Source organism: Danio rerio, chromosome 12 (genome assembly GCF_049306965.1).
Source record: "Danio rerio strain Tuebingen ecotype United States chromosome 12, GRCz12tu, whole genome shotgun sequence".
Classification (NCBI taxonomy): domain Eukaryota; kingdom Metazoa; phylum Chordata; class Actinopteri; order Cypriniformes; family Danionidae; genus Danio; species Danio rerio.
This window is the reverse complement of record NC_133187.1, coordinates 39,757,289-39,783,228: the sequence shown is the minus strand read 5'-3', so window position 1 is coordinate 39,783,228 and position 25,940 is coordinate 39,757,289. Positions and strand designations below refer to the sequence as shown.

Below are 25,940 nucleotides of genomic sequence, written 5' to 3'. Positions count from 1 at the left end.
GAAAAAAAAAAAATAGAAAAAAACTGGAAAAATATCAACAGAAAAAAATAACATTAAGTTGATGTTTTGTAGTTTGTATTTTTCAATTATATATTTCTCTTCATTTTAAATGCATTATATTTAAAGATGTTCAGTGACAAATATTATTTTAATAAATATGTCTGTTTAATAAAGAATTTTTTTTAAAGCACCACATTTATGGTGCTAATTGATATATAGTATATTGTGTATAAACTAACAAAAACAACTTGTAAAATGAAGGTAACACAAAAAGTGAAAATAGTAATGGCAAGGCACATACCAAAAAAAAAACTGTAAAAATTATTTATTGTATGAATTAAAACAATAAATAAAAATGATTAAGAAATATTAACATTACTACCTCAAATAAAAGTCAAACATTAAAAATAAATGAGTGAATGAAACATCGGTAAATAAAATTTTAAAATAATAATGAATAAAATTACATATCAAAATGTAAATAATTAATAGGAAATAAAATTAATTATCTAAATAGAGGAAAAAGTTAAATAATAAGAGAAATGTCATTAAATTAAAATAAATTAAATGTTGAAAACACAAATTGCATGTGACCTGTCATATAAGGGTCTGGGACAACAGAGGTGTCAGGCAGGCAAAGTTCAGAACAGGGGCAAACAGGAGCACACAGAAAATCCAAGAGTGTAGTTAAAAGCAGGAGCAAATAGTAGGGATGTAACGTTGTAAAAAAAAGTCTTTGAAGCATGTATCAAAAAAATGATACTTCTCGCAGTGAACCAGTGTACCAGAGATTGATTTGTTTTGCCATAATCACATGATCAGTGATGTCAGAACCTTCACCTATTCCCATGCGACTGCTTAGAATTTTGATTCAAAGGTTTAAACAACCTCATGGGATAATAAAGTGTACAGTGAAAAATAAGGTCGATACATTTCTACTGTTTAAAAAAACACTGCATCGGTCCCATGCACCAGTAAGTTAACTAAAATACAATAGTAATTTATGGTAAAATGCTTTTGAACCATACTAAAGTGTATTAGTGTATTATTTACACTTTATTTACTATTTTTAAAGAAGGCCACTGCATATTGTTAAATAGTGTGTAACAGAGGACATCTGGCAAGCGAAGTGTAAAAACCTCACTCCCATAGCCTTCTCTTTGGAGCATTTGCATCCATTGCAGGAACCGCCGGTTTGATCCCTACTAGGAACAAGTGCATGGATGTAGGACTAATTGAAATATTATAAACATATCAGTTTTGAATACTTCGGGGTTTGAAAGTTTGACATTTTTGCAACACAGTGCTTTCCCACACTAACCAGCAGGGGTCCTCATCGAACTCTGATTTGGAAAGCTTCGAGTAATGAACCTTTTTAGGATACAATTGAGTCAAACGGTTCACTGATTCGGTAATCCATTTCACCATCACTAGCAAATGGTCAGGTCAGGTGGCAAAACAACAGAAAGAATAAACAAATCGAAGGTCAAAACCACATGAAGGCAATACAAGGATAACATTTATGAGAAACACAACTCGGCAACGATGTGTGTTTGTGTGTGTGTGTGTGTGTGTGTGTGTGTGTGTGTGTGTGTGTGTGTATGTGTGTGTGTGTGTGTGTGTGTGTGTGTGTGTGTGTGTGTGTGTGTGTGTGTGTGTGCGTGTGTGTGTGTGTGTGTGCGCGTGTATGTGTGTGTGTGTGCTGTGTTCATAGTACATCTGATTAGTCCTGACCAGCTTAAGCTGTGTGTGTTTGCAATCAAAGGGGATCTGAGGCAGGTGTGTGAGTGAAGTACATGATGGGATTTGTAGTGGAGTCGAGTCAGTAAGTATTCTCCCGCAGCCTGCAGGAACAGTACTGCTGATGATCATAACATTACCTTGCCCAACATTGTATCCATTATATATTTGTTAAAAAAAATCATTAATAAATACTAAATCATAACCTATTACCTATTCAATATTACAGCTCCTGCTCCACATGATTTGATTTGTTTAAATGTTATGTCACTTGGATTACAGAAGGAAAATAGGCTGCAAAAAGTGTTCACCTTGACTTCAAAATAAATTCATAAAATGCCCTAAAACTATCTTAACCTCAGCATTACCCTTTCAGACACTTCCCATGCTAAATCTGTCAAGCGATAAGAGTTTCTGGCGTCACTTACAGGCCAGGACAGAGAGAGAGTGAGAGAGAGAGAGAGAGAGAGAGAGAGAGAGAGAGAGGTGGTATATTTAGGGTGACTGGGGAAAGACAGAAAGGAAGAAAATTTCACAGAGAGAAAAGCCCCCAGAGGTCTTCTGTCAGTCTTTGCGTTGATACCCTCAGCTCTCAAAACACGTTATTTATTCAAAGTCCCACAAGCCACAGGGGAGCAGAGCAAGAAAAGCTAAGGTGTTCTGTGGAAGAAAGCGCTACACTTTTTATACACCTGCTTTCACAAGGCAGCTTGTTTCACACCTGTGTGTATTTGAACTCTTTTACATGCTATTCCCTCATGTTGCAGAGCAGAGTGCATGAACTTGTATGTGTGTTTCATTTCACCATCAAAATGGTAATTTGTTCGGCTCCTTTTTTTTTATGAATCATTTGATTTGAAACAAAGATTTACCAATAAAGATAAACTTTTGTTTTTGATTGAATCTGTTGAATGAATGACTCATTGACTCATTGATAAAGAAGAGTGTAACCTTGTTTTGTTTTTTTGAATCAATCAGTGTTTTTGAATGAATTAATTGTGTGATTCGATGACTCGTTGACTCACTGAAGAAGATGAGTGTAACTTTATTTTGGTTCCTGAACGATTCAGTGTTTATGAATTAATTGTGTGAATTGATGACTTGTTAGCTCATTAAAAAAGATGAGTGTAACTTTGTTTTGGTTCTGAATGAATCAGTGTTTTTGAATGAATTAATTGGGTGAATCAGTGACTCGTTGACTGAAAAAGATGAGTGTAATTTTCTTTAGGTTTCAGAATGAATCAGTGTTAGTGAATTAATTAGATGGGGGAATCAATGACTCATTGACTCACTAGTTCTTGAATGAATCAATGTTTCAATTCTGGGTAAGTGAATTTATGGTTATTCACTGTATATATTTTTGAAACTTACTGGCAAACAGGTTACTTATTTGTATCATAGCATTTTTTACATCTTTGATTAATTTTTTCATCTACAGTGTACACTAACCACCTAGCAAGAGGAAAGAAGAAGGAATAAATGACTCATTGACTCAGTTCTTGAATGAATCAATGTTTTGGAATAAACTGGATGAATGAATGATTCAGTGACTAGTCTATAATTGTGGGTGGTCACTTGTTTAGTTCTTGAATTAATGACTCGTGCACTGATGGTGGTTGACAACAGGGATTGGATCCGAACGCTGCTTTATTTAGAGTAATCAAGGTTTAAACAGTGACAGATGGTAGCATGGAGATAATTCACAATAGTTTGTATAACAGGTGAATGTTAGGCGGCAAAACAAACATAAACATAATTAAGAAACGGGTCAAAACATGGCTAGACTAAACAGGAAAACACTTGGTAATGTGTTCACTACAGGAAAACAAGACTAAGCAATGGATATATGTGTGTCACACCTGCAGTGCCCTAGTTTGGACACTTAAGGGCACTAGTTTGTTTTGTAGTTTCACTTCATTTCCCATAATCCTTTGTATAACTGATTGTGTTATGTTACAGCTGTTTTGTGTTTGTTTATTTAGTCCTGTCTTTATAAACCCTCTTGTTCTCTGTTTCAGTTGCCTTTGGATTTTGTTAGCTCCTTACGTCTGGTATGTTTGTCTGGTCATCTAGTTTTTGTATTTTAATAATTCTTGGATTCCTGTTTTGTGTTTGTTTTCGTTAGCACTCTTTAGCACTCCTACCCTGTTTTTTGTATTTACTTGTTTTTGGATTTTTTGCTTGTTCTTTCATTTGGACTAGATTTGCATCCTGCTTATAGTTCTGTGCAAGTTTTGGAAACCTTTGTCTTTTGGAAAACTTTTTCTTTTTGGAAACCTTAGCCTTTGTTATAATAAATTGCTGCACTTGGATTTTTTGCGTTGTGTGATTCTCCCCCACTCGTGACAATGTGTGTGTGTGTGTGTGTGTGTGTGTGAGTGTGTGAGAATGGTCTCTATTTAGTCCATGTGATTAGTGGTGATAAACTGCAGCTTAGTGTAATGAGGAGGTAAGCTGAAACTGGTGTGTGATTGCAGGGCATAATGGGGTTTGTAGTCTGGTTCAGTGGCCTGTGATGTGTAGTAGGCCTCCAGTGTGTGTAGTGTGTTTTTTTTTTTTTTTTTTTTTTTTTTTTTTACAATTTTTTTTTTTAATGAACTGGTAGAACTGGTAACTTATTTAACCCCTAAATGAATCAGTGTTTTTGAACTCACTGGTTTGCTCATAAAATATTGTTGCCACTAACTAGCTCAATACTGAATGACTTATTGAAATAAGTAAGTAAATACATAAATACATACATAAATAAATAAATAAATAAATAAATAAATAAATAAATAAATAAATAAATAAATAAATAAATAAATAAATAAATTGGGTGAATAAATGAATGATTCCTTGACTAGTCTATAATTATGGTGTCTTTGTAATGCTGAATAAATGAACATTTCTGTATGAATCTGTAGTATTTTAGAATAAATGCATTGGATGACTGACTCCTTTACTTGCCTATGAACATGGGTGTAACTTTTTTAGTACTTAAATTATTGGCTCGTTGACTCTAAAAGACATATTCACTCAAAAACAGTGCTTAGTTTTATTATTTAAGAATAAGGACTGGTTAAAAATACTGTTTCAGCAACCTGCTTATAAAGTTGGTATCTTCTTTCACCTTTAAATGAATCAATGTTTTAAATGACTCACTGATCTGTTTATTAAACAATGTTGGCACTGACTGGCACAATAATGCACTGCCAACAAATACATTCAACACAAGACAGATCAGTATGCTAGTGCAATGCAAGACGACCAACCTCAGATCTAACTGATAAAGTACAGTGGTTACGTTTTGTTTTTTCAATAGTATATATTTTTGGCTTTTGTGATACATCTACACTAACCACCTAGCAAGCTGAAAGGAGAAGGCATGAATGATGTGAAAATGAGAAGGTACGTCAATATCAGCGAGTTAAGAACTTTCTAAATCAGACTTTTGTTGCGCTAATGGAAAAAAAAGGAGGGGACAGAGCGAAACAGCCATCCAGAGAAAGAACTTTGTAATTAATTTATGCCGCTGTAATGGAAAGACTGTTACATTCTGAGAGGTAAAACCATCTAAGAAAGTTTTTAGATCACATTTACACAGCATTAATGGAGAAAAGAAATAGCAACGGAGAGAGGTAGAGGAAGACTAAGACAGAAAGACATAGAGACAGTGATATATAGCAACAGAAAGACAAAGATAAAGAGCAGGGATTTATTAATTTATGACTACTGGGTCTGAGACTGAGTTTGGCCCTCCACACTTTTTTATTTTATTTTATTTTATCATATCTGCTTCATCCAGTTTGACCAACCCATATTTCTATATTTGAATATCAGACATTAGTGTTCAGTTTTTCAACACATTTATAAACATAATATTAATAGTTTAAATAACAAATATTTAATAAGTGATTTCTTTGCCATGATAATAGTACAGATTATTTTACTAGATATTTTTCAGGATACTACACAAAAAAAAAAACTCATTGCATAAACTCAATTTAAGGAGGGCAGGATTACCATCCAATAAATCTATAAATATGTTTAGCACTAAAAAAACAAACTACATAAATAAATAAAATTAAAAAATGATTTACACAATTATATGCAATTGAGTTGGTCTAACATGATTTTATCAAATAAAAGTTTAAATACATGTGTATTTTTTATTTAAATTAAACCCAAAGGTTGGATAATATCATGTATGACTATTATGTGTTGTACATTTCCTTAACTAACTGAAGAGCCATTTTTGGCTTATTTCATGAGTTACAGATGCTATTGATTAAGTCTGATCCCAGAACTTATTTTAGGACAGTTATTGCTCACTGAGCAAAATAGCAAACTGCATTTTTGCTAACTAAGGTGCCAACATACAAAGCATGGGGGCTTCTGCAAGGTGACAACCTCAAAACTCGAAGAATTACATGAAACTCTTCTAAATCTTCAAACTAAAGTAAAGATTTAGCTCTAAGGGCTCTATTTTAACAGTAGGTGCAAAGTCTAAAGCGCATAGCGCAAAAGCATTGTGGATTCAGGCGTGTCTGAATCCACTTTTGCACCGCAGCACATGGTCTAAGAGGGTTGTGCTTATTCTCTTAAGGAGATATGGGTGTGTTTTGATAATAAACCAATCAGACTCTCATCTCCCATTCTCTTTAACTCCTTCACACAGGGTGTCAGCGTCAACGCTTCCCATTCACTTTGAATGGGTGACGTCAGGCATTGCCAAACAGCATTGTGGATCTGTCGGCGCTGCTTCAGTGGCGTTGCTCGCTGCAGAAGTTGGGACTTTCTCAACTTTTCAAGCGCCAATGGAAGCGTCAGCTAATCAGATGGCTGTATGCAAATACACCAGCTCAGACAGTAGACGATTGCTGACTATTTTCATTGGGTGACGCTGCTTTGGCGATTACGTCAGCCCTAATTTCAAACACGCCCTCTGTCAAGCATTATTGCTGAACCCCCATGTGATTTGGGCGTACGAGTCAGTTACATCGTACTATTGGGCATTTGCTATTTACATGGCAGACTTTGTAAGAGTGAAAACTCAACACAGTAGTGAGAAAACAGTTAAACATACCATCTGCAGTGCAAGAATAAAGAATGAGCCTCCTCCATTGGGCATAATTAATTTTGTTTGTTAAGTGCAAAGATTTGTTTTAAAACTATTTCTAAATTCAGTTCTAATTTCCAGCAAACTAAAGAATGAACAAAAATGACACGTCTTGTGCCTCATTGCGCTGGATGTATGATAGGGCCCTAAGGCTGTTTTATTAACTTTAAACACCTAATATTACTTTTATTGTCAACATTTCCTTCTAATTCAGTGCGACGCATATCATGCTGGGAACTACAAATCCCCTAACCAGGTAGTTGGACCAACACAATTCCTTCATGTTGTCCCAACACAAAACACTTAGGTTACCTTACTGGTACACAAATTTAAGTGGATCTATTATAAAACAAAAAAAATAGCCAAAGAAATGACAAGAGTTGTGTTGTTTCAGCTCATTTTAAACAGGTAGTTTGAACAAACAGCAGTAATCTTTTTGAGTGTAATATTTAGCTTAAAGTGACATTTGAAGGCTGAACTACATTAATTAGACAAGTTAGGGTACATAGGCATATCATTGCATAACGATAGTTTGTGTAGATAAACAGAAAATTTATTGCTTAAGCAGGCTAATAATATTGACCTTAAAATGGTTTTCAAAAACTTAAAAACTGCTTTTATTCTAAATAAAAAAATAAAAATTAAACAAAACAAATAAGACCATTTCTAGAAGAAATATCATAGGAAATACTGTGAAAAATACCTTGCTTTGTTAAACATCATTTGGGAAATATTTGATAAAAAAAAAGTTCACTGGAGGGTGAATAACTACTTTAAATGTCAGGTTTTATTATCAGCTTTCTCATTAAAAACAAATTCAGTTATCAATATTATATATAACATTTTAAAAATAGAATGTCTGTCTACTAAAATGCATTACATTTGCGTTTTAAACAAATGACTGTTCTGCTACAGTAGGACCCTGGCCACCATAATAAACAACAGGACAGTAGCGTGAGGACATCTTGAAGCCATTCTGTCAGGAAAAGGTACAATTTGGGCATCTGGTTCCTATTGAGTGCTGAGCTGCGTTCTGTTCCTGTAATGCCGTGATAAAGGGCTTCTGGGGCCAGAAACAGGCGTCACGCTCTGGCCAGAGCACATTGAAAGCTACTCCTGGGAGTTCCCCATGGCCGACCAAAGACTTGGCTTTAGTGAGTCTTGATTTAAAGTTATTCGCTTTGGTTAGTTTGCTCAGTGCACAAACCTTTGGTGCAACTCATTATTACAAATAAAATAGCATGAAGTGAAATAGCAGATTTTTTAGAGGTAAAATAAGGCTAAATAAGGATAAATGTTATTTACATTAAGTGTAAATAGCAGTTAGAGGCTGTAAATGGCTGAATTGCTTTTTACATAGTGCAAATAGTAATACTTTCTATTTACACTATGTAAAAAAGGTATTTTATTTTATTTTCAGTACATGTATGAGAAAACTTAAAATTAAAATAATGCTGCTTTATTGGGACAACATCTGCCCCTAGCTATAAACACATTCTTATTAAGTAACTGTTAGGTACTTCAGTTATACCTTTATTTGTCATTTTATTTGAAAATATGTGTTTATTAAAATGTTTTGTTATTAATTATATTGCAATGATTATTAGAATGTAGAAAATTATGATTAATAACTTAGGGTTTTGTTTATAGGGTTAGTTTTTTTAATTCTGTAGTGGTAAAACAGAAGTAGTGTGTAATATTGTAAGCCAATGTAATGTAATACGTGGCCAAATGTTAAGGCACGGAGCTTGCTGGGTTCATCAGTGTTGAAATATTGCTGTTTGCAGAGTCATTATTTTAATAGCATTTGTCATAAACAACATAGAAGCTGAATAGTCAGTCAAAGTTAGTACATTTTTCGGTCTTAAAAAAAAAGATGTTATTAAAAACTGTGAATATTTTACATTTATTGAACAAAAATATCAACCCAGGTTCATTGGAAATCCACGCGTCAGTCTGTATTCTATTTGTGGAAGCTCGAATGTGTTGCTCCGAGAACATTTGGTTGCATTTTTTGGATAAAAAGTCCTCTAGGGCACTCTATACATTTTGAGAATATGAAATATGTTGACTAGTGTTCTTTAAAGCAAATATAACAGTAAAGTCTACTACGACCACATAGTTTTTGCTTAATTTTAGATTGCTTCATCTATTTTTTTTTTTTTTTGGAAACTTGGTTCACTGAGGCGAACAAAGTAAGGTATTAAGCAAACTGACCATTTCAGAAAAGTCCATTAGTACATGTATAGATGATACAAACATTCGATTACAATCATAAACATTGCTAAGTTGTTTTGTGATATTTTATTTGATGCTTTGCAAAGGACTGAATGAAAATAATCCTTTATTCATCAATAAATTGCCCTTGTAAATATCATTAGAATGAAAATGTATAAAATCTGTTGTGTTTATTGTAACTAGAAACTGCAGTCAAACGTATGTTGAAGAACGTTTTTTTGTGGTTTCACTAAAATGTAGGCTATAAGCACATATGCAGTGAGCCTGTGTTGCAAAACATTGTGCTTTTGATAAAGAGACAGAAGAAAAGAGAGAGAACACAAATAAAAAGTGTGATTTCAGTCATCTGTAGGTTTCTTTGAACTTTTAGCGCAAATTATCAAACGAATCTCAGAGACTTGTCACACAGTTTTCTTTTAGTTTATTTTTGTTCGCATATAAATTATTTAGGTGAAACATATTTTATGCAGGCCTATGTTTTATTCCTTTTATGTATGCAAAGTTTTTTCTTACTTTACCAAGGCGTAGCATGTGTGAGGATGAGGCGATGAATCCCATGTTTTCTCATTTGATTCATTACCTTTTATGCCACTTTGTTCAGCTCAAAATATTCCACAAATAATGTTTTATACCTTTTTGAAACTTCCCCTTTTAGACTGTGATCCTATATGATGACATTTCAGTGACTGTCGCTTTAAATTCAAATGAAAGTGCTCTTTTCAAAAGAGGACGGAGCTACAAATGCATTTGTGTCATCATAGATGCAGATTTAAAAATAAAACTAACGTCCTATACTAATGAGTATTGTCACTAATGGGCGTGGCTATCCCCCTCTGATGACACGTAGAAAGGGAGAATGTCAATCAAAGTGTTTCTGCAGACTGTTTTTATCAAGTGGGATTAAAAAAAATAGAATTAATACATTTTTACCATTAGAGGCTCATTATATTCACAGACTGTTGACACACAACTGTGTTTAAACCCCATTAAAAGAGATTTCTGCATAATAGGTCCCCTTTAAATCTAATCTATTTTTAATTAATGGGTAATTATTAGTTAAAGAGTGTCAGATATTAATCAATAGTTATTACATATACATTTATTATTATGATTATTATTATGATTATTATTATTATTATTATTATTATTATATTATTATTATTATTATTATTATTATTATTATTATTGCTATTATATATTTATTTTAATTACAAAGTTCTAACTCTTCAGTCTGTCCATTTGCATCAACAGCATACTATCTGTCTGCATGAACACACACACACATGCTCACATCACCTAATGTCCTTCTCATCTCATCCCAATCCTATTGCTGTAATCCCGCTGCGATAATGCTATTGTGTTTTTTTTTGTTTGTTTGTTTTTTTTTGCTTTTTTGTCTTCAACTCTCCAGTCCTTCTGTTTCAATGGGGATCAGTGACATCATATCATCGGGTTTATAAATACTGCTTATTTATTTGTCCTTTTGTAAGTAAGCTCTGACTGGATTAGCACAGTATTATCCTTTACTAGACTGGGAAAGGAGGTAAAGGGAAGTGGAAGAAATGCAGACGCTGCTGATCAGAACATGCAGACTGCAGATTAATTAACGGACAAACAGGCTTTATTGATTTCTGGGTGACATTGCAGAAAGCAGGGGTTTTAACCTCTTCTCCGTCCTCTGCATTCATTAGAGGAAACCGCCAGCTTTCCCCTCAAGATAACTTCCATGTGGTTGTTATTTTACACTGCTCGAGACTGTTTTACATGCAGAGTCCATGACTGGATGTGAAAAGCTGCCAGAATGTGCTTGATGAACATAAATTGCGCTTACAATCGCTTTTTATTTTCCAGTCCAAGTCAAGCAGAATTGTGATCAACATCTGCAGAACCTGATTGAGATTAACTGACTGTTGCATTTTATTAGTGCCGGCTTCTTGTTTTACTGATATAATATAGTATTCAGTGGAGTTCACAAGATGGAGACCCCTCTTTTGTATTAATATACTGTTTTTCATTATGAATTTCATTACTTATAATGGATTTTTTTTTTTTTCTGATTAGGAATTTCTGACTTCCGTCAGGATTTTTGTGGCACCCAATAATTAGTCATGAATATATATAAAATTGATTGAATTTTTTAGATTAAATATTTTATTTTATTTTTTATTTTAAATTTTTTATTATGTAATTTTTTTATTTTATGTAAATGTTTCTTTTTATGTTATTGTTATTTTAATTAAATTTTTGTTGTATAATTATGTTATTTTATGTATTTTTTATTTTATGTTATTGTTATTTTTATTTTATTTTTATTATGCAATTATTTTATTTATTTATTTATTCATTCATTCATTCATGCATTCATTCATTCATTCATTCATTCATTCATTCGTTTATTTATTTATTTATTTATTTATTTATTTATTTATTATTAGGTAATTATTTTATTTCATGCAATTATTTAATTTATATATTTTTTTACATTTCATGATTAAACAAGATTCAGAATGGAAGCTAATAATAATAGTAATAATAATAATTATTATTATTATTATTATTATTATTATTATTTGTTTTGATACATTACAATTTTTCTTATACATTCATTAATTCAATCATTTATGTAGTGAATTATTTAAAATGTGACAAACTTCATTTTTCTCATATTTAAACATGCATTGATATAGTTCATATATACAAACAGTTTGGTTGTGCGGTATCACCAGTCTCCCAAACAGCATCAGCACCACCGACAGACAGATGTTAGATGTTATCATGTGCAGAGAACTATCAGTTTGTGTTGGGGGTCATCAGAGGTGGATTTCAGCCCCTCAGTGTCAGATTAGAGCTGTAATCTGCCCTCTGCAGGTCACCTACTTCAATGGGTGGGCTGTTGAGTGTGGGATTATGCTGTAATCCTGCCTCATCAACCTGGAGTGGCCCTCAGTCCTCCAGAAGAGTAGCAGATGCTCAGAAAGCTGACATTTCACTCTTATCTTGACCCTGCTGTACATGGTGTACCTTAATGGTGGAGGCCAGGAACACTTTAATTGTCTCAGTAAGTCTTAAGGATTCAGAAAAGAAAAAAAAAAAATGTTTAGTATACTCCAACATTTGCTTTCACAGACCTTTAAAATTGAAGGAGAAATTTTTATACCTGCAGTGAAAGTCATGTGGTCTGGTTTTGATTTAATATTAACTTAAATTATGCTAGTTTGTAAAATGACAGCAATATGTAGTGACAGATTTCAATTTCTTTAGTTATTTGTTTATTTTATTTTATATGGTAGCAAAAATGAAGACAACAATCTAGGAAGTTACTTTATTCTTTGCTGTATATCTTCAAACATAAAATAGATAATGTATTTGCTGAAATATTAAAGACACAGTTGAAAATTGTGAAATGGCAAAGTTTCTAAATTAAGAAGTGGCAAAAAGGTAAACATATTTTCAAATAATATTGGTTAATTGCACATGTTTAAAATTATCATTAATTTGTGAGTTAGTTGGTCAATCAATCTATCAATCTATCCATCTAATTATTTTAAATGAACATATTCTATAAATGGTCATATCAAGTTTATTATTATTATTATTATTATTATTATTATTATTATTATTATTATTATTATTATTATTATTATTATTATTATAAAGATATTATAAATTAATATAAATATTATACATTTTAAAGAAAAAATAAAGACTCTTCATGTGTGTTCTTTTGATAAAATAGTGTTATTTTAGTATGATTAATAAATGTATTTATACATTACATGTCTTTTTCAAGACTGAAATCTTACACTTAGTTTAAGTACAATAATTAAACATTTTTGTACGTATATTCTGCCATGTTTATTGGTTATTGTATATTTTAATATCTTTGTTGTTTTATTTTAATAATTACATTTTTATTTTTTTTATTTTAACATTTTATTTTATTATTAATTTTAATAATTTAAGTGGATTCAGTTTTAGCTTTATTTAAAAATCTGATAAAAATATATTTTAAATTTTCTGTTTGGAAAATTAACACCATTGAAAGAAAGAAAGAAAGAAAGAAAGAAAGAAAGAAAGAAAGAAAGAAAGAAAGAAAGAAAGAAAGAAAGAAAGAAAGAAAGAAAGAAAGAAAGAAAGAAAGAAAGTGTCAGGGATGGTGAGGGGAAAAGGATCGAGGACTCAAGTGCAGGAAAATGGGGAATTTATTAAATTATAAACATAAAATAAAATGCAAAATAAACTACCCCGAGGGGGAAAACATTAACAAAAATACATACACATACAAACAGGACTGGGCAGGCTGGCAAGGATGGGGACTGGAAACACAACAGGACAAGACTTCATACAACGACATGTGATGACGAACTGGCACAGGACAGCAAATGTGAGGGGTTTATAAACTGTAGAAAATTAACACACAAACAGGTAAACAAAATTAACTAATAATGGGTTAACAAGGAGGGTGGGACAAGACAATAGACGGGAGAGCGCATGACACAGAGAGACAACACAAGCCATGCGCTCACATAACAGGACAAGAACATGCAGCCAAAAAGAGAACTCATTAACCGCATGTTCATGACAACAAACACAACACTGAAGCACACGACAAAAGCATGTGACCACAATGTAAACACCGAGCCACATGCTTTGACAAGAGACGCAAGACACGAGCACACGATAGATAAACACCTTACCGTGCGCTCACACATAAGCAACGCGCATGCTTCATCTCATCGCCAACCAACTGAAACCAACTAGACGGAGGCGCCGAGAATAAAGCAGCGCGATGCTGACAGAACAAACACAAACACTAGTACAAGAGCGTGCGCGTCCACATCAAGCGGCAGCACGCACACTCCGCGTACACCCACGACGGCGCGCGCGCACACACAGGGACAGAAACAGGACCAGACTTGGGTAGTGTCAGAGCTCTGCCACCAAAACAAGAATTTACAAGATCAGAGTGGCAGAACCCTGACAGAAAGAAAGAAAGAAAGAAAGAAAGAAAGAAAGAAAGAAAGAAAGAAAGAAAGAAAGAAAGAAAGAAAAAAAGAAAATCTGTCATACCTTTAAAACACTCAAACCAAACCATAATTTCTGTTCATTTTCCCATTTAATGTATTCCTCTCAACAGTCCAAAATGAGTGGAATTAATTTGTCATAACGTCAAATATTTGATGAAGCCGATGCTTGTAGAATAACGTACACATGGCCAGGGAATTGCGAGCCGAAAATGTTTCCTGTCATGTGGAAAGGCAGCAATTAACAGGGGATTTCGTCCCCTTGTACGCTATAATTGAGTTCAGGATGAGAAATGCTGGAGACGTTCGGAAAACTCAATCTTCAGTGTGAGCGAGTGTGGAAAAGTGTGCACTTAAGGAGGACACTTCCCAGGGGAGACGCTTTTCTTGTGTTGTGTTGCTTCTCAGAACATGTTAAATGTTGACATGTGTTAAATGTGTCTCTCAGAAGCAGACAGTGAGTGATACAGGGGTTTGTACTTTGTTTGACACAGTCTGTCATATCAGTTCTGCTGTTTACGCTCGGCTCCAGTCTTTCTGCTGCTTTTGTCTGCCTGATGCGTCTTCGTTATTTCATGTTTGCTCCGAATAGGAAGGCCTTGAGTGTCGTGGTCACAGAAATCTTCCAGAACGTGCTCTCGTTCTTGACCTCAAATGTTTCTCCTTTGTTCGGAATGGTTGTAAACAGGTTGCAGTCACTATAGGAGCCTTTGTTGGATGTCAGAGTGGAAGGTTAGTCTTTTGTATTTACGTGTTTAGAAGAGGGTGATTTAAAATGACTAGCGCTGAATTGAAAGAAACACATTTTAGGAGTTTTTGCTATCTGCGGAAAGTGAACCCACAAGTTTGGCATTGTTAGGACTGTGCTCTACTATTTAGTTACATAAAAATTAAAACAGAATGCACTGCTTAATACGCACAAGAGAGCAATAGGCAAATATTTTTACATATGAAAAAATGTAAATATTAAGGATATATATAGGATATAATAAGAATAGATATAGGATATAAATATAAAGGATTAAAATATTACAAAACATATTATTTTCTAGCCTACATAAATATGAAAAACCACTGCTTTTATGCCTTCTTCATCTCAGGAGGCTTTTTCAGTACATTCATAACAATTTGCTTTTGTATAATGTTATTATTATTAGCAGTATTATTTATTATATCCATATTTATATTTGTTTTATTAAAAACAAGCTTAGATTTGCCCACCTGTCAGGTTTAAGACCATATGGGGTACAGCATGTGTTTTAGGATATAACTCAGGTTTTTGAGCACATTTTGTTATTATTCATTTATTCATTTGCTGGAAATTAGAACCGAATTTAGAAATAGTTTTGAAATGAATATTTGCCCTTAATAAACAAAAGTATTTATTTATAGACTAATTGATGTCTGTGCGAAAAGGTTTCCCTATCCAAGAGCGAAAGTGAAAGTAGTTCCATTATCTCTCATTCTCACGCAGTAGATGCTTTGTTTAACAGTTTTCTGTTAAAAAAAACTGTTAACTGTTAACTGTTTGCTTGTGAAATGCTCATTTTTCCACTTACACTTACTTTACGTCATGTAAATAGCGAATGCGCTTATGGCGCGACACAGCTGACTCTTAAAGGGAATGGGAGATGAGACTCTAATTGGTTTATTCTCAAAACACACCTATAACTCATTAATAAAATAAACTCAACTCTTTTAGACCATGCGCCACTGCGCAAGGCAGATTTCCCGTCCTTAAATTAGCAAAAAACGCGTCCTGACACACCCTGAAAGCGTTTGCGCCCTGCGTTTTGCGCTCTGCGCATGGACCGTCAAAATAGAGCCCTGAGTTTGTTTGTTTTGCTGAGTTTTATTGAAAGTGTTATTTTACTCATATTCATGTTTTATTAGTGTTATTTTATTAAATATAACACATAAACTGTGGCTGGAAGGGCATCCGCTGCATGAAACATGTGCTGGAATAGTTGGAGGTTCATTCCGCTGTGGCGACCCCTGATAAATAAGGGAAAACAGAAAGAAAAAACAAATATTGTGTAGTTTCAGCTAATTTTAAAATAGGTACACTGTAAAAAATAAATCCGTAAAATATACGGTAAAAAAACAGCAGCTGTGGTTGCCAGTACTTTACCGTTAAAAACACGGTACAAACCGTAAAAGTAATTTTTCATTTTTATGGTAAATTACCCTATTTTATTAATTTATGGACGTAATATGTCTGTATTTTGAATGATCAACATTTACACATCTTTTGTTACACAGTTAGACACGTTAGCACACCCACATGCAGGTGGTGATGAGGAAGTTACATAATGAGCCAATGCTCATCACAATCAACTTTTCCCACAAGCAGAAAAGAGTTTCAGCATATAGAAGGTGCTCAGTGTCATTTACACAGCTACTAAACACCAGTATGGTAACACGCATAAAGTTAGTCATGAAATAAACATTGTTTATCAACATTAGATGTAACATAAATCTCTAATGTACATAACTGATGGGGAAACAACTAAAAAGATCCATATTAATGTCAACCAAATGCATAAAAAGTTATGTGCAATGCAGGGAATTCTGGGAAAGTCAATTTACGGTTATTCGCCGTATATATTAAGGAAACATACCGTTAACCAGTTTACGGATTTGTACTGTAGCATTTTTACTGTTTTTTACCGTTGAAATCACAGCCATTTTTTACAGTGTAGTTTGAACAAACAGCTAGCCTCATTTTTTGAGTGTGTGAACAGGCACTAAAGATAAGTTTTAGTTTTTGTTTTCCAGAGATAAAGTGTGGCCATTATTCTAATGTTTGTTGTCGTTCTACCCTGAGATTCTATATCCACGAGGGATCTTAAAAGCATTAGCGGGGCGGACGGGTGCATAGTTAATTAGAGTAAGATTAACGCAACAGCACTCAGAAGTGATCCGAGAGATTGAAACCACTTGGAGATGTGTTAACAACATGATATGCTCATCCGCAGTTGTTCAAGGTTGTGTGAGTGCTGCACGACAACAACAAACTCAAAAGCATTTCAAATTGTCCACCTTTCCTTCTCATGCTTTTAAAGATGCTATTTTTTTGTGGTAAATTACTCACATTTTCAATAAATAAATATATATTTTTCTATCCTCCCACAAGTTTCACTTTGTATTTTGTTGTGCTTTTTTCTGCATTACAGTGATTGTGAATTGAAATCGTAACCTTAGAAAATGAAGGTTGCTTGAAGGTTGCTGTCAATTGTTCATTTACAGATCGGCTGCTTCTTTCCGTTTCCATAACTTTCTGTTTACCTGCACTTTTCTTGCCTCTGAGGAGTAAATCACTCTGCCAACCACTGCCAGGACGGTAAAATGTGTTAAACTGCCTCTTTTCTCTAAATGTCAGCATTCAGAGTGCTAAAATACTCACTGTCACCATCTGGAAAAACGGCTCTACCTGAAGGCCTTGAAGACACAGAGTAATTTAAGGACTGAAGTGTGTTTTTTGCACTCACTTCTGTCATTCTTTATATATTTTGTAGGTTTTTCAGATTAACTCTTAAGGCCGCTGTGTAGGGTGTAAACGTTTGTTGTAAGTTTGTGCTTGGAGAAAGATTTTCTTCTTTTTTTGTTTTAAATGAGAAGGATTGTACTTGCCATAAACTGTACATGTTTTCTAATAATTCTCAAGTATCACTGTTGTATTATTACAGCACCAGTTTAAGCTGTACTTAAATAAATCTGCACACTATTTTTTTTTCTCTCTTAGACCACACTTTAACAACTAACAGGTCTGATTGTTCAATATTCCAATACTGTTAGATGGTGGATTTTGTAAATAAGCATGTTAAACTGGCAATGAAATCACACAACTTTACAACTTGGCTTGAAGGACAGCACCTAGTTTGACTAAACAAGATAAATGAATAGTTCAATTAAATTCCTGAAGTAAACGTATTTGTTGTCCTGTTATTAATAGTATGTCAGCAAAGAATTATATATTGATTTATTTTTACATTTTTTTTTTTTTGGGGGGGGGGGGGGGGGGGGTATTTTATGTATTTATTTATTTATTTATTTATTTGTTTGTTTGTTTGTTTGTTTGTTTGTTTATTTTTTTTAATTAATTAATTTATTTATTTATTTGGTATAATAATAATAATAATAATAATAATAATAATAATAATAATTATTATTATTATTATTATTATTATTATTATTATTATTATTATAGAGTAAATATAAATAATAAATAAATTATATATAAATAATACATAAAACAGTAAAAAAAACTAAAACAGTATTTAAAACTAAAACTAAAACAGTATTTAAATCTCATAATTAAAATAAAAAATGGGATAAAAAACTGCAAAAAGGCCCACTTTTTGAGGAAAAAAGAACCACCCAAACCAAACAAACGAACCTGTATATATTATAAATAATATATAAATTATAATACTGTTTTATTGACATTTTAAGCACTATTTTTAGCTGGATTGGCTTGTCGGGTGGTCATCATAACCACACTTTTTGATATATCCAAAATATTTCCTAAAGGTTTAGAATAAAGAAAATGAAATAAATAAATAAATAAAAATGTATTACATCCTATATCATACGTAAGTTTGGTATATATATATATATATATATATATATATATATATATATATATATATATATATATATATATATATATATAATTTTATGTTTTTTATGCATGTCACCTAATCAATATCAGAATGTTTTCTGCTGTGGAAATACGAGCAAATCATATATCAAAATAAATAACCTAAAGTCTGCATTTACAGTGAACAAAAGAAAAAAAAAGATTTTTTTCTATATCCATGTATTCATGTTTTATTACCACTTTAATGCAGAAAAGATTAAACAAAAATTCTAGATTTTTAACAACAAAAAAAAAAAAAAAAGTATTTGGGATAATCAACATGTTAGAAATCATTCTTCTGGCTTGAAATATGTAATCAAAACATCTGAAATAATGATTAATACATTTGCTGTTTATCATGACTTTAAGAGGCCAGTAAAGTAAACTAACTAACTAACTAACTAAAGGAAAAAAAAAAATATATATATATATATATATATATATATATATATATATATATATATATATATATATATATATATATAAATAAACACCACAAGTATTTATATAAAAAAAAATACTCCAGCATAGTATTAAAAAAAATCTGACCCTAAGTATTTTATCACAAAGAAACAAAAAAGCTGAAAGAATGATTGATGAAAAAGAGCTTCACCTGGAGTATATCAGAGTCTTCTTCTATAGCTAGAAGAATCATTAACACAGGTCTGTACAGGAATGGTGAAACTGATACCCAAATAGCTAAAAAAAACATTTTGAAATGCCAAAAGTGGGTAGGCAAGACAGGTTAATGCACATTGGCAAAAAAGTAGCACCTTGGCAAGTGTAAAACCATCATGGCATCATGTCCTGGCAAGCACTGGAGTATTTCTTTCTGGAGTTGTGCCTTGGGGTTGATCACAGCTCTGATCCTGCAAGTGAGTTTGGCTGGGCTTGATTCTCACCGCTTAGGAAGGGTATTCAAGTCATTCACATCTAAAGAGGTGTTATAATCTCTTATCATTAGCAGTGAACACTGAGTCACAAGCTTGGGGATCTCTGTCTGAACATGAGAGTAACTCAATTTGTTTGTGTGTTGGTGTATATTTTGGCTCATTCAGAATTTTTCCATCTGTTATTTGGGTAATTTAAGGTGTACTTGTTACATATGTTCCATGCATTTACTATAGTAATTACAATTAACCATGCATAATTACATGCAACTAATTGTACACCTAACCTACATTTTAACCCTAATAACCATATAATCACATTAATGTAATCATTAAATGTTGTGCACCAGTGAATAAAAACACTGTAACAAGGATACCTTATAAAAAGTGACCTAATTTTGATTAGCAGGAAAATTTGTCCTGAGAGAACTTTATTTTTCATTATATTTATTTAAAGTTTTTCTTCAAATTAAACTAACAATTTTAAATGAAAAAGTCTGAACAAGTTAAAATGTGTTTTTGACTATTTACTTTTTAAAAGATTCCATTAAACTTATATATTAATGATGCTGTAAAAATACTTAGCAAATTACACTTTTAAATTTTTACAATTTTTACACAAATTAAATTTTTTCAACATTTAAATGTTAGTATGCTCTAAAGGAATAGGGCATAGAGGGAATAACTGGGAATAGAACACAGCCATGAACTATGTTTGTAACTACAGCTCCAGAGGTGTAGTTGCAATCGTAAAAGTTTGCAAATGTTCGTTTGCTAAATCAACTAACTATGTTTGTAACGATGAATCTTGCAAACTTAGTTTGCTTATGATGGTTTTCGGAAACACACTCCTGGATGTTTAAAGTTTTTAAAAGCATTTTTGATGATTTTTGACATTTTGACCTAAATGTAATTGACGCCAGAATATTTCCTGCCATGAAAATATGAGCTATTATCTATCAAAATAAAGAACCAAGAGTCTACTTTAAAAAAAACAAAAATAATTTTCTACATGTGTTGATGTTTTATTATCACTTGAATGCAGGTACACTGTAAGAAAAATCCTGGTTGCCTTAAAATTTTAAACTGAATCAAATTAGCCTTTGAGTCCATTGAACTTATATTATGTTAAACTGATTTAAAACCACTTGTGTAACTTAGGGTGCTTAGGGTTCGTTTGGCATATGTGAAACCACCAATCGCGCTCGGATACGCGCCAAAACAATCTCTCCGAGATCGCTTGAATGAGGTGGTCTCGGCTCGATTGAAACGAACTCTGGAGCGGATCGATTGTAGTGAGAAAGCAATATGATTCGAGCCCGGTTATATCACAGTGTTTTATGGATATGTAATAGGCATACGGCTATATGATGAGAGAATTATGAGTAGGGCGGGTCATATTCCAAGTCTCCCGGAAGTGTCGTCTCCCGCAAATGCACAGAGACTCCGGGATGCCCGCAAACGAGTGATAATCTCCCGGTAATCAGCGTCTCCCTCCCGGTCCTCAAATACGTCGCACACCCTTTTCACCCCTCCCCACCGCATCCCTCCTCGCTCTTCAGACACGTTGCACGCACCCTGTCAAACACCACCAAACCACCACCACCCCCCTGACAGCTGAGCTGGACTCTGCAAAATAAACCCTGAAACTCTGACCAATGTGAGGAGAGTTAACTCACACATGACTTATTTTAGTTTCTAACTTCAATATATTTAACTTCTTTTAGTCTGTTTAAAAACTTTGCAGTGTGAAAGCAAACCGCTCCAAAAGCAAACAATGTAACAATTTCAATCCCTGTTTCGGAACAACTGAATCGATTCACAGGTGTGAAAGCACCCTTATAAAAGTAATTTATAATATGAATAACTTGCTGTCAGGATTAATTGATCATATCATTTTTTACAGTGTATGATAGATCAAAAATTAAATGAATTTGGGATAATCAACATGTTAGGAAACATTATCCTACTAGTTTTGAAATATGTTAATGCAAAAATATGAAATAATGAATAAAAGAAGCTGTATATCATGGCCTTAAGTGAACAGTAAAATAAAAATTAAAGTTAAGTCAAATTAGCTTAAATAAGTTTTTACAAACAACACTGATTTTAATATTATTTTGTTAAATGTTAACTGTTATTATTTGTTAAATGTTATTTTTATGATCAACAATCAACTTTATCAAATGAATTGAGTTTTTAACTCAAAATTTACTGAAAGTTAATTCTACTCATTTGAAAAGTGTTTTGAACTGAGTGTTGAGAAAATGAGTTAACTAAATACATCATTACTTACAGTACTCATATAGATTAGATTTTTAAATCAAATAATTTGTTAAAATCGGTTTCCTCAAAAGGTTTGAGTTGCCTTAACCAATTAGGTTTCACAGTACTTTTTTACAGTACTAATTTATCGGGTTTTACTGTGCTCAAATGGCTCCATTTACTCAAATGGATTAAGTTTACAGTACTCATTAGCATTCGTTTTTGAACTTTAAATGGTTTGTTGCAATCGGTTTCCTCAAACGGTTTGAGTTACCTTAACTTTTTGGGTTTTACAGTGTTCTTAAAATAGTTAATAGTTACTTAAACAACAACAGTTAATTACTTGATAAAACTATACAACTATGAATACAATATCACAGCAGATATAATCAAACGATGAGACTGCAATATTTAATAAAACAAATATGGTAAATACATTAAATTGATTGATTGATTGATTGATTGATTGATTGATTGATTGATTGTAATTCAAATTTGAATGTAATCCAACTTTAAAGAGATGGATGTTATATTCAGAATCACAATTTGTATTGTGGGTGGCATGGTGGCTCACTGTTAGCACTACCGCCTCACAACAAGAAGGTCGCTGGTTCGAGTTCCGGCTGAACCAGTTGGTATTTCTGTGTGAAGTTTGCATGTTCTGCCAGTGTTCGCGTGGGCTTCCCCCACAGTCCAAAGACATGTGCTAGGTCAGGGGTGGCCAATCCTGTTCCTGGAGATCTACCTTCCTGCAGATTTCAGTTGCTACCCTTATCAAACACACCTGTCTGTAAATATCAAGTGGATTTCAGGTCCTAATTAATTGGTTCAGGTGGGTTTGATCAGGGTAGGAGCTAAACTGTACAGGAAGGTAGATCTCCTGGGACAGAATTGAGCACCCCTGTGCTAGGTGAACTAGGTAAACAAAAACTGGGCGTGTATGAATGTGTGTGTTAATGAGAGCGTATGGGTGTTTCCCAGTACTATGTTGCTGCTGGAAGGGCATCTACTGTGTAAAACATATTTCTGAAATAGTTGGCGGTTCATTCCACTGTGGCGACTCCTGAAAAATCAGGGACTAAGCCAAAGGAAAATGAATTTTTATTGCAGTTCTGAATTCTGCATCTCGCCCAACTGTAATAATTTGCTCCAGTAAAGACCAACACATCAAGAGAAATAGCTTTTTTATCTCCTCCAAATGAAGCTTTGTGTGGTCTACCAGCTCTTACCCCTTTGTGTTTTGATGAAAGAGAGTTTAATGCATAATCAATTCCCATAGAAATGGACTTCCTCACGCAGGTAATTAAAAGCCAATAGAAGAGCACTGTCCATGCATAACATCTGAAGGTCAGATTAACAGCCAAATAGATCCGTCCCGGGCACGTCTGTCCACCAGTCCTGACTGCGCAATGGATTAACGACCCCTTGCTCCACAATAAAGACGCATGCTCATTGATTCACATTGCTGAGTGTCAATTTGTCCCTTGACTGAATGAGTCTTTGCGCAATTATCCAAGACGTGCTGCGTAAGGTATGGTTTAATTTCTGTTTGCCGAGGCTAAAAATCCATTAAGTCATTATTTACATGTGGACAAAAGCTAGCGAGAAAAAAAGACGCTTTCTAGTATGGTTCTGTTCAGTAAGTAACTCTAGTGTGTTTTCATCATTTTTCAAGTGAGCGAAAAGGAATCTTTTTTAACTCGTACACACCGAGCTCAAGAGAATCATTTGAGATTAAATATTCAAACCTTTCTGTGGCTATTTCTCCCACAGGAATATGATTAATGTGCTTTTGTGATTAAAGCTGAATATCCTTCACCGGGTTGTGATAGTTTTGATTTATCCTTATTTCTTTTGCAATTTCTTATGTCATCTCTCTCTTAAAATGCACTATATGGCTGAAAGTATGCAGACACCCTTCTAATTAACTGGTTTGGTTCATGCTCTTAATTTCAATGAAGATAAATCTTAATGAAATGGCATACAGTGTCATAAGAATGGTTCCTGTTCTTTCGTCTTGTGGAAAGCGATGTTTATTAAGTTGGCTTAAATCTGCAGAAATCCACACACAGGGACATGATTAAAGAAATAAGGCCTAAATATTAAAAATAGCTTTAAAAATTGGAATACAAATGCATTTTTTAATATGGTAACGGAAACAAAATTAATTCGCAAAAATCCACCCATTCACTTTATCAAATAAATGAACTATTAAGCATGACTGAAGAAACCAAGTATTAATTAATTAACTTAAATTAAATGTACGTTTTCAGTATTGAATAAATAAATAAATATATAAGTTTTAGGAACAAAAAAAATAACTTGACTTCTAGTTGATCCTTTGTAAAAGTGGCAGAAGGCAGATTTTTCTGATGAATCATCTGTTGAACCGCATCTTAATCATCACAAACACTGTAGAAGACCTATTGAAACCCACATGGACCCAAGATTCTTACAGAAATCAGTCTGGTTTGGTTAGTAAAAATCAGGGTTTTCGGTTAAATTGCGTATTTGGGGCGTGCGAGAGATCTGAGAGTTGGTGGCAACATCAACAGCCTGAGGGTATCAAGACATTTGTGCTGCCCATTACATTACAAATAATATGAGAGGGCAAGTTATTCAGCAGGATAGGGCTCCTTCTCATTCTTCAGCCTCCACATCAAAGTTCCTAAAGGCAAAGAAGGTCAAGGTGCTGCAGGATTGGTCAGTCCAGTCACCAGACAAGAACATTATTGAGCATGTCTGGGATAAGGATAAGGAGAAGGCATTGAATTTGAATCCAAAGAATCTTGATAAAGTCTGGGAATCCTGCAGGAATGCTTTCTTTGCCATTCCAGATGACTTTATTAATATGTTTTGTGAATCATTGCAGAGATGCATAGATGCAGTCGTCTAAGTTCATGGGAGTCATACACAATATTAATTCTTTTTCCACTGCACCATGACTATTTTATACTGTACATTATTTCTGTTAAGTGACAAGACTTCTTGTCTGAGCAAAGTCAGACCTTACTGTCCTAATTAAATAATTAAAAATAAAGACATGATCAGATTTTGTTTTGGTAATATAAGTTTAATCTAGAGGCCTTTGCCTTTCATATAAGCCACTTCTGATGCCAAATGAACAACTAGAAGTCAAGTTATTATGTGATGTTCCTAAAATGTGGATAGGCAACAAGACTTTTGTCAGGTAGTTTATATAAAAATGTGGAATTTAAATAGAATTTTAGGGAAATAGAAGAATTTCTAAATTGTAAATTCAAAATTGTGAGAAAATAAGTAAAAAAAACTAAGATGTAAGCAGAAAATGCTTGAACAATAAGTCAGAACAACATTCAAACAAACAAATAAACAAACTGAGATGCAAATTCTGAATTTCAGGGACAAAATACCAAACTTTAAGATGTAAACTCATATATGTGAGTCAGATCTCTGAGATTTCTATGGAAAATATTCATAATTTTAACTTCACACTTTCAAGAAGAAGGCACATTCTGTGAGACCTATAACCTCAAATACGAATTAAAAATGTAAAAATTTTGTGACATGAATTCAGAATTCTAAGGGGAATAATCAAATAACCAGTAACTCAAGTCCAAATCCTTGAACGTGTAGCATTTCATGACTATATTCATGAAAATGTGTGTATATGTAAGTTTTCTGACAGTTCATAAATATACATTTGGAATGGAATCAATCTGAAATGAATACAGGCATGAAGCCAATTAAATTGTTCTGTCCTTGGCGTCATATTTACCGTTACCTTTCCCTCATTAGTTTCGGTCATCACAGTTCACATTACACGCTCATTAACTCCAACCCATAAAACATTCATATATTTTTTAATGAGGACATTTGCAGTTCTGTTGTGTTGGCTCCAGCAGACGACAAACAACATTGAACTGTCCCGTTTTCAGCCTCTTCTTTTAACTCAGTTCAGGAAAACAGCGTTCTGTTTTGTTTTTACACAGTTGAATACAGTAAGCAGAGTTTAATCCTTATTTAATGCCGGCAGAAATCTGCTAAAGTGAGCGCTAGCT

General features: G+C 33.3%; 1 protein-coding gene and 1 long non-coding RNA gene across 5 annotated transcripts in view; both read left to right on the top strand.

Annotated features, from left to right (window-relative positions):
• Nucleotides 1-25,940, top strand: part of sdk2b (sidekick cell adhesion molecule 2b) — a 637,792-nt gene that overhangs the window by 273,506 nt on the left and 338,346 nt on the right. The window lies entirely within an intron of this gene.
• Nucleotides 663-3,964, top strand: LOC141376831 (uncharacterized). Its single transcript, XR_012388077.1, has 2 exons — nt 663-1,661; nt 1,766-3,964. It is a non-coding gene; the product is annotated as an uncharacterized lncRNA (long non-coding RNA).